Source organism: Rousettus aegyptiacus, unplaced genomic scaffold, assembly GCF_014176215.1.
Source record: "Rousettus aegyptiacus isolate mRouAeg1 unplaced genomic scaffold, mRouAeg1.p scaffold_m13_p_6, whole genome shotgun sequence".
Lineage (NCBI taxonomy): Eukaryota > Metazoa > Chordata > Mammalia > Chiroptera > Pteropodidae > Rousettus > Rousettus aegyptiacus.
The window spans coordinates 18,043,934-18,059,299 of NW_023416309.1; the positions used below are offsets into that span (position 1 = coordinate 18,043,934).

At 35.1% G+C, this 15,366-nt stretch overlaps 1 protein-coding gene across 3 annotated transcripts in view; it reads left to right on the top strand.

Annotated features, from left to right (window-relative positions):
* The window catches only part of CTNNA3 (catenin alpha 3), a 1,366,626-nt gene that overhangs the window by 24,402 nt on the left and 1,326,858 nt on the right, over nt 1–15,366 (top strand). The window lies entirely within an intron of this gene.

Genomic DNA, 15,366 nt, shown 5'->3' on the forward strand with positions numbered 1-15,366 from the left:
AAGCTATTTAAGTTTTTTTATTATTAAAAGTTATTAGGATGACATTAAAAGTTATTAGGATGACAAAATCCAATAAGTTTCAAGTGTACACTTCAACAATATGTTGTATATATATTGCATTGTGTGTTCATCACCCAAAGTTGGATCTCTTTCTGTTACCACATATTTGACCCCTATTACTCCTGTCTATCTCCCCCCATTCCCCTGCCCTCTGGTAACCACTAGTCCACTGTCCATGTCCATCAGTCTGTTTGTCTGTCATGTTGGTTTGTTGCTTTTAGATTTATATCCCAAATGTGAGTGATATCATGTGGTTTTCAACTTTTTATGTCTGATTTATTTTGCATAGCGTGATTATCTCAAGACCTATCCATGATGTTAACTTTTGAAAGCATTAGTTCAGAAATCTTAGTGAGAAATCCACTCAAAGAGCTTATAGAGCCAATGGATATCAGTAGAAATTTATTCCGACAATTCTATTCAGTCATATAACCACCACCGTAATCAAATAGAACAGTTCCATCAATCCAAAACTTTCCTTATGCCCTCTGTAGTCTGTTTACTTCCTTAACCCTTCTCTGAGGCCAACTACTATTGTTTTCTGTCCTTATATTTTTGCCCTTTCAAAAATGTTATATAAGTGGAATCATACAGTATATATTGACTTTTGTCTGCCTCTTTCACTTAGCATGATGCCTCTGAGATATTCGTTTTGTTGTCTGTATCAACAGTTATTTTTCTTGAATATTATGCAACGATATGATTATACCAAAAATCGTTTATCTGTTCACCTGTTCATGGCAATTTGAGTTGTTTCCAGTTTTTGACTATTATGAATAAGGCCACCATAAACACTTGCATATAAGGCTCTATGTGCACATGTGCTTTCATTTCTCTTGGGTAAATATCTAAGTAGTGAAATTACTGGTTCACAGGATGGGTATATGTTTAACTTTATGGGAAACTGCCAAGCTGTTTTCTAAAGTGGCTGTATTAGTGAGATTTTTAGTTGCTTCTGGTAGTTAGATCTAGATAGAGATGGATTTCAGGTCTTTTGGCAAGAATACCTATAGTTGATGTGGTGGACTTTCATTTGCGTCACATCAGAAGGCATAGAATCTGGGTTGTCTCACTTTTGGCAGTGTTAAAATTGATCGGTGTGTTCAGGCTCCATAAGCCTGATTCTCAAAATTTCCACTAAACATTCATCTAGCAGTTTTAGGCTTTGTTGATGATGGTTGTCTGGATCTATTACTTTTTTAGGGGGATGTAAATGGTAATTTTTACCATTTTATAATTCTTTATTGGTGTGTCTTAGTTGGATTTAGTCTATTTATTAATTCATCGCATTAAAGTATAATTCATGCCAGAAAATCACGAAAATACTTGATTATTTCTTATTATTTATTAATTCTCAGAAAAATAGCATAGTATTCTAGCTGCTTTGAAGGTGACCAATGAGGTTATGTTTTTTTAAACCAATGAATTTTTATAAATTGAATATGTTTCAGTGTATTGCATTTATTCTTTTAATGCTCAAATTTTCCAAATTTTGGCCAGTGAGAATCCCTTTAAATTGGCTCCTGAGCCTTTCAGTAAAGCCCAAGTGGGCTTTGCTTTCTGGCAAAGGGTGTCCCAGAATCATTTTGTGCATTTCCTGCCTAGACCTTCAACCAGGCTTTTCTTCAAGGTGACTAGTTCTTTTTATTGGGAAATAGTATTTAGGGAACACAATCTATATGATAGGTAGTCATTACTGCATACACACATACACACATCTACATACAGGGCTAGGGAGATGATATATTTTTAGGAAGAGAAATATATAATGAAATCATACTGATATTTCTAATTCAAATATAAAATTATAGGCTTTTAAGTTTTTTCATTTTACATTTGTATTTTTTGTTCTTATGCTGAAAACCTTATTTCATAATAACATGAATATAATTATTTATTTTCTTTACCCTAGTATTTGTGTGTGTGTGTAGGTAGAGAATAAGAATACTAAATGCAGTTTAAGATTACTTTGGCAGTTTTTGTGTCCTAGAGGATACCCTTCTAATTACTGTGATTAGAGTAAATAATACTGAAATTAGAGTAAAAGTACTGTGTTTTGAAGTCACTTGAAATTTGTTTCCATGTGGTTATAAAGCTGACATAATTTATAGTTAAGGCTTATTTTTTTTTGTTTGCTTCTGATTATTTTGGATTGATTTATGAGTTAATTGTTTTTTTAATAATGTAAAACATTTATATGATTCCAAAGTCAAAACTCTAAAACTCAGTACATTCAGAGAAGTCTAGCATTCTTCCTTCTCTCCTCTACTTTATTCTTTCCTTCCTCCTCACAACCATTTTAATTTTTTTGTTTACCCTTCATTTCTTTAAGATATATAAGCAAGAATGCAGACATTTTTGCAATATTGCCTTTCTTATGTAAAGGTAAACACTATTGTGCACCTTGCTTTTTTTCATGTAGCAATGTAGCTTGGAAATAGAAGTGTATAGAGAGAACCTCCTCACTCCTTTCTACAGCTGTATAGTATTTGTTTGTGTGGATATATGATAGTTTCTCTTTCTTTATGAACGGAAGGCAGGACGGAAGAAGGAACGGAAGGAGGCAGGACGGAAGGCGGCAGGACAGGAGCACTAAAGCAAGACCCTTAAAGCTCACCCTCTGCTTCTTTCTTCTTTCTTCGTTTTCTTTCTTCCTTCGTCTTCTTTCTTTCTTTTTCTTTCTTTTTTCTTTCTTTCTTTCTCTTCTCTCTCTCTCTCTCTCTCTCTCTCTCTCTCTCTCTCTCTCTTTCTTGTTTCCTTTTTCATTTTTTTCCGAATTCTTGCAATGAATTGCCTTGGGCATAGTCACTTTTTATTGTTGCTAGTTTGTATTTGGAGTAGATTTCTAGAAGCGAGGCTGATGGGTCAAAGGGTAAAATACATATATACATATATACATGTATGCATACACATATAGGTATGTATTGTACATTTGCCCTCTATAGGAAAAATGTTTTGCATATCCACAAGCAATGTATGAGGGTGTCTGATTCTTTAAGCCTTTATTATCAAAATTTTGGCTATTTGTCAGTTTGAAAGATGAGAAATTCTATCTCAGTGTAGTTTTAACTTGCATTTCTTTCATTATAAATAAGATTGGCAGCTTTTTATATACTTAAGAGCTATTCATATATTTTTCCATAAGTGAGAAGTTATTTTAATTTTCACCTAATTTTAAATAATATCTATTGATCCCTTGCCATGAAAGAAGAGGGAAGAAGAGTGTTTGGACTTCTCTATCTTGTTAGTCGTATGATTTTGTTCATCTCTCTACATGTTCTTAAATGTGGTCTCAGTCCATGTGTGCTGAATGCTTCTAATATATCTATGTAATGTTTTATTTTTTGCTTCTATTTATTTCTTGAGTTCTAGCTTGGTTTTCATTCCCTTATGATGTTTTATCATGTTTTTTTTTTTTTTTTCGAATCTTGTAACTCTTCTTTGACTTCTTTTTAAAAGAGAGCACATGTCATATATAGATATATGTGTCTGTGTATTTGTGAGTATATATTCATATATAACTATTTCACTGAACTTTTCTTCTGTTTCTTTTATTAATTTTTGTTAATATGAACTTTTTCAGTTCCTCTTTTTTTTGCAGTTTTTATATAGAATTTTTATTAGCGATTTTTGTATATCAGTAGTCATTTACTGAACAACAGTGTAGGGAGGATGAAGGCTTGGGTAGGAGTGAGCTGAGGTGGTTGGCAGTTTAATCCATTTGTGGTGATGAATACTTTCCTACCAAAGTTGTTATTTCCTAGGAAAAGTCTTCTTTCATTGTTTGGTTCTCTAAGACTCCATATGCTTCATGGCAGAGTCCCTTAAGTCACAGACTATTAACATTGTGAACTAGTGATTCAGCGTTACTTCTTTCCTTCACTTTGCTTGATCTCTTGTGGTTCCCTTCACTAGGTGGATTTTGTCATAGAAATGGCACGATTTCATGCTAATTTTGCCCTACCACTCTTAGGATTCTATAATCTCAAAAAGGGTCTTTATAAGGATTTTCCCTCTTTGATTCTTGTACCTCTCCATGCCCTACATCTTAATACTCCAGTCAGAGGACTCTTGGACAGGAATTTTAAGTTCATGGCACTTACTTTTAGAGAAAATTACTTTCCATTGAGGTGTGTATAGGCTTTCATTCTTTTTAAATTTTTTTATTTCATTAAGATTTTATCAATTTCTTTGTAATTTGGTATAATGACGGGTTTTCTTGAAGATGATGGTTTTAATTTTAATCTTTTTTGGCTTCAATTAGTTTTGACTTGATGGTAGGAAGTGACTTAAATATGTATATACTCTACTCTGTGTTATAAGAAATCTTAGTAGATGGTAGGATGATGATAATGCTTCACTTAGAGATCTATACAAGGTACAGAGGTGAGGTAGTACTGCTTACTTCTACTGCGCGCGCGCGCGCGCGCGCGTGTGTGTGTGTGTGTGTGTGTGTGTGTGTTAGCTGTAAAGAGGATTGTTTGAGTTGAAATTGGAAAGATGAGCAAATATTTGTCAAGTAGTTACTGAGGAAGGGCACCCCAAGCAGACAGAACAGAGTGACTTAAAGTTTAGGGGCATGAAACCATATGGTTCATTCAGAAAACTTCAAATTCTTTAGCACAGAGAGAGTTGGGTCAAAGAGAGAGAGAGGTAACTAGAGAGATAGGACAGACCAAATTGCCTCGAGCCATTTAGTGGAGCCTGAATTTATTGTGTCAGAAAGAAGAATCATTAAATGTTTTAAGCAGGGGATTAGTGTAACATCCTATTTGTTTTAGAGAGATCACTTTAGGAATAGTTTGGAGAGTTAATTGGAGTGAAAAAGAAGAGAGACCAGTTAGGGTATCACTGCAAAGTCTAGGTAAGTCTAATGAGGATCTGAACCAAGGAAGTAGCAGTAAGAATGGAGAGGAAATGCCAATATAAGAGGAATTAAGGAGTAAAAAATCAATGTGACTTTTCCACTAATCTGAGGTGAAAAGAGAGGCCGAGTGAAAGAAAATATTCTAAGATCTGGGTTGGGGGCTCAGCTATGGTGATGCCATTAATCTAGATCAGAAATGAAGAAGATGGCAGCAGTAGTTTTGGGGGGAGAACATGAGTTCAGATTTAAGGTGCCTGAGAGATGGTCCAGTGGGCAATGGATCTGGGGTTTTGAAGCTCAGGTGAGATCTGGACTATAGATAAAAATTTTGTGAACCAGTGGCTCTCAGTAGAGTTGAAACTCTAGAATGAGAGTGCTCTGAGAGAACAGCGTAATGTGAGCAGTGGATAGGATGTGAAGGATCACACCTGGGGAAAGATCCCTGCTTAATCAAGGCAGTAGGTTAGGAGTAAACAGAAGATACTGGGAGAGAATGGTCAGAAAGGTAGGGGAGAAGCGTGAAAGTAGTGTTTTGAAGCCAGAGCAGAAGTCTTTTATTTCCTGTTTAGAGAACACTTCGCATGTGGAATGAGAAATAGTTAAATAGGGTTAATAGTTATATCACCAGAATTCCTGGAGAAACTTATAAAAATTAGTGGTAAAATAGTGAACTTGGATGGTTAGATTGAATGACTGAATGATTCTGGCACAGATTTTAAAGATGTCTCTTCAAAGAGTATGGAAGAATGGAAAACCAGGAGGCAGAGAAGTTACATACTATTGGTTTTCCCAAGTGTAGAAATAGATTTTATAGAAAAATAAATTGTTTTCAAACACTTTGTTCTCATTTTCTTTATTTCGATAAGCAGGCTTTTATTTATTTCTGGATAATCAGAAAGAAGAAATGGGAATTTTTTTTGGCTTCAAATTGAGAATGACAAGAATTTCACTTCCTTCACTGTTCTTGTTTTGTTCACTACTTTTTTAAAATACCGGACCTTAGGAGAATTCATATGTACTTGAACTGTCTTATAATAATATGGAGTGGAACTGACCCGTAGGCCCAGTGGATTTGCAGTAACAAACGCCACTGTCACTTTCAAGGTGTATATGAAGGGCATGTTACTTCTGCTCTGGTTGCTTAAACTTGATGCTTTATAGTTGAAGGTTATTCTTGTTCTGAGTGATTCAACAAAAGCTTCTCTGAGGCCTCACATATTTTCTTCTTAGATTTCAATTGAACTAATTTAGTTCTTTGGCTTTTTAAGTAATATGTAGATAATCTTCACGCTGGGCTTCTATGGAATGGGATCTCATGGCTCTAGACTCTGGTACAATTTTTAAATGGTTTTTACAGAATTAAATTGAAAGGCATTGCTACACAGAATAATCTTGGGGGCATGTCTGTCCTTTCTCCCTAGCTGCAATTTTAAAAATGCATGCTGTTGAGCAATACAGGGCCAGCTTTCAGTGTGAACTGGCATTTTATAAAATAACATGAAAGGTGTGTGATCAGGAGAGGTGTAATGAGGTTATCTTATAAAAATCTTACATACAGTGTTATTTTTCAGTTAAATCATAAATCAAGTAATAACTTTTTGCTTTCTTTGTTTTGGAGGGAAATTAAACTTGACCAGTCATTCAGAGGGGCATAATATAAAACCTAAATATAAGTAGAATCTGTTGTTTTTCTTTGTTTATTTCATATTGGTTAAAGCAATGTTTTGAAAATTTTTAAACCAGTTTTGCAGCTTTCATCTAGGTTTAATGTGTGGGGAAAAAAGTTTTATTTTGGTTATCATGGCTAGAGTAAGTACATAGTTTAATTTAATTTAATTTAGTTTGACTGTTCCCATAGAGAATGCATAAAACTCATAATTTTGTGGAGGGAGGGGCTTGACATGATTATTTTTCAAAAAACATCAGTTAAATGACTAAACAAAACTTTAATAAAGAGAACTTCGAATGCTTCCAAGAAGTTTTTTAAAGTTTGAATTACAATGTACTAAAGATACTTACTTTTTATTATGAAGTATAACATTGTTTTGTTCTATTAAAACCCAGAGTTCCTCAGAGCTAAGGAAATAAAAAGTGCAGACTGTTGGGGATCGCACCATGTAGTGCATTGTAGCACATTTAACAATTGTAGCCCTAACCTCAGAGCGTATCATCTGCATACCACTCTAGAAATGATTTCAGAGGACTCAGGATCCTTCATGAGGCTTTTGTGCATTAGGAATTTTTAAAAAGGAGCATTTAGGCATGTCTCATTTCTAATGAATGCCTATATAGGAAATATGCCTTAGATTTTGAAGTCAAGAGATCCAATAAAATGAGGCAAGCTTTGTTTTAAACTCTTTTACTATGGAACAAAGCTTGAAAGCATTCTTGAATAATAATTACAAGCTCTATAGATGACAGAGATGTTTATTCTAAATGTAGACAAGTTAATTCTGCTCTTCTTCTGCTGAAAATGGGGGTAATAATATCAACTAATATTTGTTGAGCCATTGCTAGGTGTGAGAGATTTGAGCTAAGTTAGGGCTTTTATATGGGTTTCCCTGTTTAATCTTTAATAGGTTAAATAAGAACCTGCTTCTGCCCTTGCCCCTCCATACTTTGGTTTTTTCTCACCAGAGTGATCCTTCTAAAATATAAACAAGATCCTGTTTCTCTAGTGTTCAAACCTCTGTGGTATTTCCCATTGAGTTCAACATGATCTGCAGCCCCGCTCCTTCCATTACCTTTCTGAACTCTCTAAAAAAGCTCTGTGTAGCTCATTCTCTCCCACTTACATGACTTCCTTGCTGTTCCACAAATATGCCAACACTCTCCTGTCTGAAGGATTTTGCTCTACTTGTTATCTCTGCTTGGAATGCTCTTCTCTCAGGTTGATTAATTTTCTTACCTCTCTAAATCTTTGCTCAGATGTCCCTTTCTCAATGAGGCTAATCTTGATTTCTTTAATACTGAAATTTCTCTATCACCTCTTCCCACTTACTCTGTTTTATTTATTTTTTCATAGCACATGTCATTTTCTAATGTACTAAATAATTTTCTTTTTTGTTATGTTTATTGTTTACAGTCTTCCTCTCTCCATGACTGGCACAAACTAGAAACTAAGTAAATAGAAGTTGAATGAATGAATAAATGAGTGATGCCAGATAGTCTAGAGATCCCTCTGATCTCACACCATTTTGCTCTTATATCTGAACAAAAGCCTAGGTAGAAAACCTTAAACAGATTATTGATCTCCAAATAAATGCATGGAAAGTATTTGTGTAGTGTAAGAAGAACATCTGAAAAGAAAGAAATCCAACTATTTCTCTATTATATATATTAGGCAATTGCCTGATTTTATGAACTCTCAGAAATGTGTAATCCTTTTGTTTACCAAGTGAGTAAAGGATGTGTGTATTTCTTGGCAGCAAATGATTTTATTGGGTGGAAGGAGGTGAGGATAGGGGTGATGGAGGTGAGCTTGGAAAACAAGTGTATATAGAGATTATAGTGGAAATATTTTTATTATGGTTGTCCTCTAGACAAGATTGAATTGCATAAAATCAACTGTGATAATATTGTGAAACAAATCCCCCCATGTTCCCTTTTCCTTTTCTTTACTTAAACCTGTTTATTATAATTTAGGTGATTTTTTTTTTTTTGGTAAATTAACATTTGGTTCCAGTTCTTCACATTATTCCTAACTGAATTATGCTAACCTTTCTGAAGAGGGGTTAGTGAGGGAGAGTGAGGTTTACAGAATTTTTTAATGTACTCAAAATTAATTTTTAATGATAATTAAAATAAAAGACAAGGAGACTTAAGATCCCTACCTAATATATAAAAACAAACAGACAAATGGGGTTACAAAGAAACATGCCCCAAATTAAAGAAGAGACCAAAGCTCCAGAAAAAGAACTAAACAAAATAAAGACAAGCAATATACCACAGACTTCGAAACACTGGTTATTAGGATCTTCAGTGAACTTAAGGGAAGAGTAGAAGAACCCAGTGAGAACTTTAACAAAGAGATAGAAAACATTAAAAAGGACCAGTCAGAAATGAAGACTGTAATAATTGAAATGAAGTATACCTTAGGAGGAATCAGCAGTAGGTTAGATTAAACAGAGGATTGAATCAGTGATTTAGAGGATAAGGTAGTGGAAAAACACCCAATCAGAACAGCAACAAGAAAAGAGAATCCACAAAAATGAGGATAATTTAAAGGGCCTCTGGGACAACATCAAGCATACCAACATGTGCATCATAGGGGTACCAGAAGGAGAGGAGAGAGAGCAAGGGAGATGAAAATCTGTTTCAAGAATTAATGATGGAAAACTTTTCTAACCTGGTGAAGGAAATAGACATACGAAGCCAGGAAGCACAGGGAGTCCCAAACAAGTTGAACCCAAAAAGGCCCACACTAAGGCACATCACAATTAAAGTGCCAAAGGTTAAATTCAAAGAGAGAATCTTAAAAGCAGCAAGAGAAAAGCATTTATTTACCTACGAGAGAGCACCCATAAGACTGGCAGATGATTTCTCAACAGAAACTTTTCAGGCTATAAGGGCTTGGCACAAAATGTTCAAAGGAATGAAAAGCAAGGACCTACAACAAAGAAATAATCTACCCAGCAAAGGTATAATTTAGAATCGAAAGACAGATGCAGAACTTCTCAGACAAGAAAAAGCTAAAGGAGTTTTTCAGCACCAAACCAATATTATAAGAAATGTTAAAGGGATTTCTAGAAGAAGAAGAAGCAGAAGCAGAAGCAGAAGCAGAAGCAGAAACAGAAGAAGAGGAAGTGGAAAAATATGAATAATAAAATGATAATAACTACATATCTGTCAATAATTACTTTAAATGTAAATGGTTAAATGCTCCAATCAAAAGAAAGAGTGGCAGGAAATATGACCTTTACATAGGCTGCCTATGAGAGACTCATTTCAGATTAATAGACACACAGATACTAACAGTAAAGGAATGAAAAAAGATACTGCACCATAGACCTAGAGGGTAAATGCTGAGTGAGTAAGTCAGATAAAGGATGACAGATACCATATGATTTCATGTATATGTGGAATCTAAAGAACAAAACAAACAAATAAACAAAAAGATGGAAACAAACTCATAGATACAGAGAACATTTTGAGGGTCACCAGATAGGAAGGAGGTGTGTGGGGGGTCATTGAAAAAGGGAAAAGGGATTAAGAAGTACAAATGGGTAGTTACAAAATAGTCATGGAGATACAAAGTATAGCATAAGGAATATAAGCAGTAATACTGTAATTAACCATGTATGGTGTCAGAGGGGCACTAGACTTATTGGAGTGATCACTTTGTGATTTATATAGATAGATGTTTAATCACTATGTTCTACACCTGAAACTAATATTATATTGTATGCCACCTATACCTGAAAAATAAAAAAATATTATTTAAAAAAACAAAAAAATAAAATAAATAAAGGACATAATCTGGTCTTTTTAAATTAACTGAAGTATGTATGCCCTGAAGAAATACATTCCTGAATTTTAAAGTGATCTGCAGATGTGATCCGTGAACCTTTCCTGGGAGTGATGGAGAAACAACAGATCTGCCAGAAAGCAGAGGAAAGACAAATATTCTTTTTCAAAAGAGGTAAAAAAGTGGCCTCTAAAATTTGGCTGGTCATCTAGGCACCGAACTATAGAAAAACTGAAGAATTAAAATGTAATATATAGCAATAATTATTAGCAGTCATCATGGATTCTCCATAAACAAGTTATGTCAACTAGATTTTTAAAAAAATCAAATTCTTAAAAAAGAATGTGTTGAAAAGCTGTCTCTTTTCAGTAGAGCATTTACAAATCTTCCCATGATATGTTTTTTTGACAAAATTTTAAAAAGTGTATTATTTCACTCAAAGGTAATTAATAACAGGTTGAAAAATCATATCTAAAATGTTATTAATTGATCATTAAGGCTCTAGAAGGAGATTTCTAGTGGTATCAAAATCAAGTTTCATGCCTGGCTCTCACTTACTCGAAGACTTAACTGGGAACTATAGAATTTATACTGAACAAATTAATGGATAAATAGAAAACTAGGAGGGGTATTAATATGTTGGATTCTCTAAAACCAATTTTTGACGTGGCAGGAATAAAAATCAAGATTCTATAAGATGAAATATTAGGAGGACAACATAAAAATCTGCAGTTAGAGGCAAATAAAAATTGTCCAATTATATCACATGGAGACTTGGATCTACAGTAATTCTTGAGGGGCGGGGGGCGGGGGGAGGAGGGAAGAAAGACCTGAACAGTTTAGTTGAAAAGTGAGTACAAAGTTATTCTGATTAGGTAACTGGGATAACTGTGTCATGGAATTGAATAATCTTAAAGGAAAATCAGGTGTGTTCTTAAACTGTGTTGCAACAGTTTATTTTTTTAATAAAATTTTTTATTTTTCAATTATAGTTGGGATATAATATTAGTTTTGGGTGTAGAGCATAGTGATTAGAGATCTATATAACTCACAAAGTGATCATCTCAATAAATATAATACCCATCTGCCCCATACATATTTATTACAATATTACTGACTATATTCCTTATGCCATACTTTGTATCTACATGACTATTTTGTAACTACCCATTGGTACTTCTTATTCTCTTTCCCCCTTTTCAATGACTCTCCCATCCCCTTTCTATCTGGTGACCCTCAAAATGTTCTCTGTATCTATGAGTTTGTTTGTTTTTTTTTTTGTTATTACTTGTTTTGTTCTTTAGATTCTACATGTATGTGAAATCATATGGCATTTGTTGTTCTCTATCTGACTTACTCCATTTAGCACAATACCTTCTAGGGCCATCATGCAATATCTTTTTTCATTCCTTTACTTTTAGTCTCTGTGTGTCTATTAATCTGAAGTGAGTCTCTTGTAGGCAGCATATGTAAGGGTCTTGTTCTCTTATCCATTCAGCCACCCTATCTTTTGATTGGAGCACTTAATTCTTTTTAATTTAAAGAACTTGTTGATAGATATGTAGTTATTGCTATTCTTTATTCATATTTTTGATACATACTTTTTCTTCTTAAAGAAGTCCCTCCAATACTTCCAACATAGTGCTGATTTGGTCATGATGAACTCCTTTAGCTTTTTCTTTCTGGGAAACTCTTTATTTGTCCTTTGACTCTGAATGATGGCTTTGATGGATAAAGTAATCTTGGTTGTAGATCCTGAGTTTTTATCACTTTGAATATTTTGTGTCAAACCCTTCTGGCCTGCAAAGTTTCTGGTGAGAAATCAGCTGCCGGTCTTGTCGGAGCTCTCTTTTAGGTAAATAACTGCTTTTCTCTTGCTGCTTTTAAGACTCTCTCTTTTTTTTATATAACCTTTGGCATTTTAATTATGATTTGTCTTAGTGTGAGCCTCTTTGGGTTCATCTTTTTTTGGGACTCTCTGAGCTTCCTGGGGTTGTATGTCTATTTCCTTCATCAGGAAGTTTTCATCATTATTTCTTAAAATAGGTTTTCAACGTCTTCCTCTCTCTCTTCTCCTTCTGGTACACCTATGATGCAAATGTTGTTATGCTTAATGTTGTCTTATAGTCTCCTTAAATTACTTTCATTTTTTTTAAAATTTCTTTTTCCTTGTTGCTGTTCTAATTGGATGTCTTTTGCTACCCCATACTCTACATCAGTAATTCAATCCTTCTCTTTCTCTACTCTGTTGATTCCCTCTAATGTGTTCTTCATCTCAGATGTTATATTCTTCATTTCCGACTGGTTCTCTATTATAATTTCCATCTCCATTTTTATGGTTTTTAGCTTTTTGTTAAAGATCTCACTGAGTTCATTTACTCTTTCCCTAGTTCACTGAGCATTTTTATAACCAGTGTTTTGAACTCTGCATCTGGTAGGTTGCTTGACTCCACTTTGTTTAAATATTTTTCTGGAGTTCTATTCTTTTCTTTCATGTGGAGCATGCTTCTTTGTCTCCCCATTTTGGCTACCTTTCTGTGTCTGTTTATATGTACTATGTAAAGCTCCTAATTTCCAGGTCTTGGTAACATAGCTTTGTGGGGCCCAGTGGCATAGTCCTGAGAAAGGTCCAGCTGCAGGATAAGTTTTGCCCTGGCCTGTGCCTCTCCAGGTCCACCTGATAAGAGTCAGCAAGCAATCCATAGATGGCTGTGACCTGTGCTGTGTTTTTAGTTGCCTCAAAAGGCCACACCAGAAACCAAGGCCAGTTGCCACCAGTGTGGGGCTTGAAGCTGCTCAGAAAGGGGCACAGGGCATGCGGAGGATACCGCTGGATGTACCTAAGGGCGGCAAGTTGGGAGAGATAGAGTTTTAGGGAATCCTCTGGGTGGAGTGATCTCTGTTATCCAGTTTGATGAGGTCTCAGGTATGGCAGCGCCTGCATCTGCATGCTGGGAGCGGGAGAGCTCAACAAAGGATCAATGGATATCGCCAGCACTTCTTTCCAGAAGAAGCCCCTCTGGCCTTTGCCCTGAAGCCCGACAACTCAATGTCCCCTGTATGTCCCTGGTGCCCTCCAAGCAGCACCCCAACACTGGAGCTCAGGGCCAGTGAGTCCACCACCAGGAAAGTCTGGTTGTGGTCACAGCCCCTGTAAGAAGAACGTCTACACCTGCTGGCTGCAGCTGCCATAGTCTATGTCTCGTTCAGCGTGGGACTGGGACTGGGTAGCCCTTTGTCTTTGCCCCATCCTGTCTTTCCAAGGTGATTTCTGAATTCTCTCCCTACTGTTCATTCAGACCCCAGGCGACTCTACTTGCAGTTTGCTCCATGTGTTTGTCACAATTTTGGTGTGGTCGCATGAGGAGATTTACAAAGTCTCTAACCTCTACATCATCTTGACTGCTTGGAACAGTTTTTTTGTTGTTGTTTCAAAAAAATATATTTGGTACTAGCAACTACATTATAGATGATTGGGTTTCCAAGCCATCCTACAAAAACATGTCAATTTATGTACAAGAATTAGTTTTACTCAGAGGAACCTAAACTCTGGAATTTGGGGGGCAGGGAATTCTTTGTTGGAGCTAGAAAAGCTTTTAATATTTGTGAGAAAATGACCATGCCAAGGCAACTTTTGGAAGTCAATGAAGTTTTCTGCTAGCATCTCTCTGATCTAATATCCCTCTTTTTTTTTGCTGCAGGATATGACTAAAATACAATGCTGTGTGTTTTATAATAGAGAGCAATGAGCTAGTTTATACTAATGTATGATTGAATGTGCTCCCCATGACCTCTGAGAGTCAACTACATATAAAAGTTAAATGCTGGTGAAAGTAAATCAATTTAAAATTGATACAAATTTGATTTCAAGCAAGGAATAAAATGGAATGAAGAAAATTCGGGCATTGTAGCTAAAGAGAACTTGGGGAGAAGGTAAGGATCCAATGAGTGTGTATGTCCTGCCTTAATGACTATCCCTGATGACATCTATTACTGCTGCAAAGAGATTTGTTTTCTTCTTTTGATCCTGAAAACTGGAATTTTAACCTAGTTTGACTTCAAACTTGTACCTTTCCCACTTTGTAAAATCATCTCTATTGCACAGAAATGCAAAAGTGGCATATTTCAACACAACGTAAGGAAGAACTTTAGAAAAGTAATCACTGGTATCTAAGGGTATAGTCAGCACCTCATCATTTCTATTCATCCAAGCACAGTGCATTGTTGAAATGCAGGATTTATTTATTTTTTTTAAAGAAAGAATATTATAGAAGGTATTCTTGAATTATCTGGGAAATAGTTCCTAACTCTTAAGATTTTATGGATTATAAGACTCAAGTGCCTTGGAATATAATACCCATAATTTAGTAGGATTTTTGTTTTAGATTCACATTGTGGTATTGCTACAAGAGGTTGGTAACAATTTGTCAGACTTCGACCTTGTTTCAACTGCATTTGCAAAACTCTGCTGTTTTCTGCCTATTATTGCCCTGATCTCCAATAAACGAGGATTACTAAATTGAACAGATACAATTTCCAAAAGATTTTTCATAAGAAACAGCTTTTCGTTAAAGAATAATAACTACATGTAGCCAAGTTTCTTCAAGGACTTGGTTTAATATTTTATATTTTTTGTCATGAAAAAATGAACTCAACAACTTTCCTTACTGTATGTGTATTAAAGATGTGATCACAGATTTAGGAGAAATTTGACTAAGTTAGGTTTGTCTTTTATCTCTTCATTGAAAAACACCCTTCTAACAGGATAACATATGATATGAATCATTTTTACTCTCCTTAATTTTTTATTTTTCTTGCCTCCAATTCTGATGCTCAATGTAGCTTTGCAAACCCCTTGTGAATTCCGGAGCGAAAGGACATGTTTTTAGGGGCTGTGAATGTTCACTTAGATCTTATTTTAGTTCACAACAGTATCTTCTACTTCTTGATGCTGAGATGAAAGAAGAAAGCA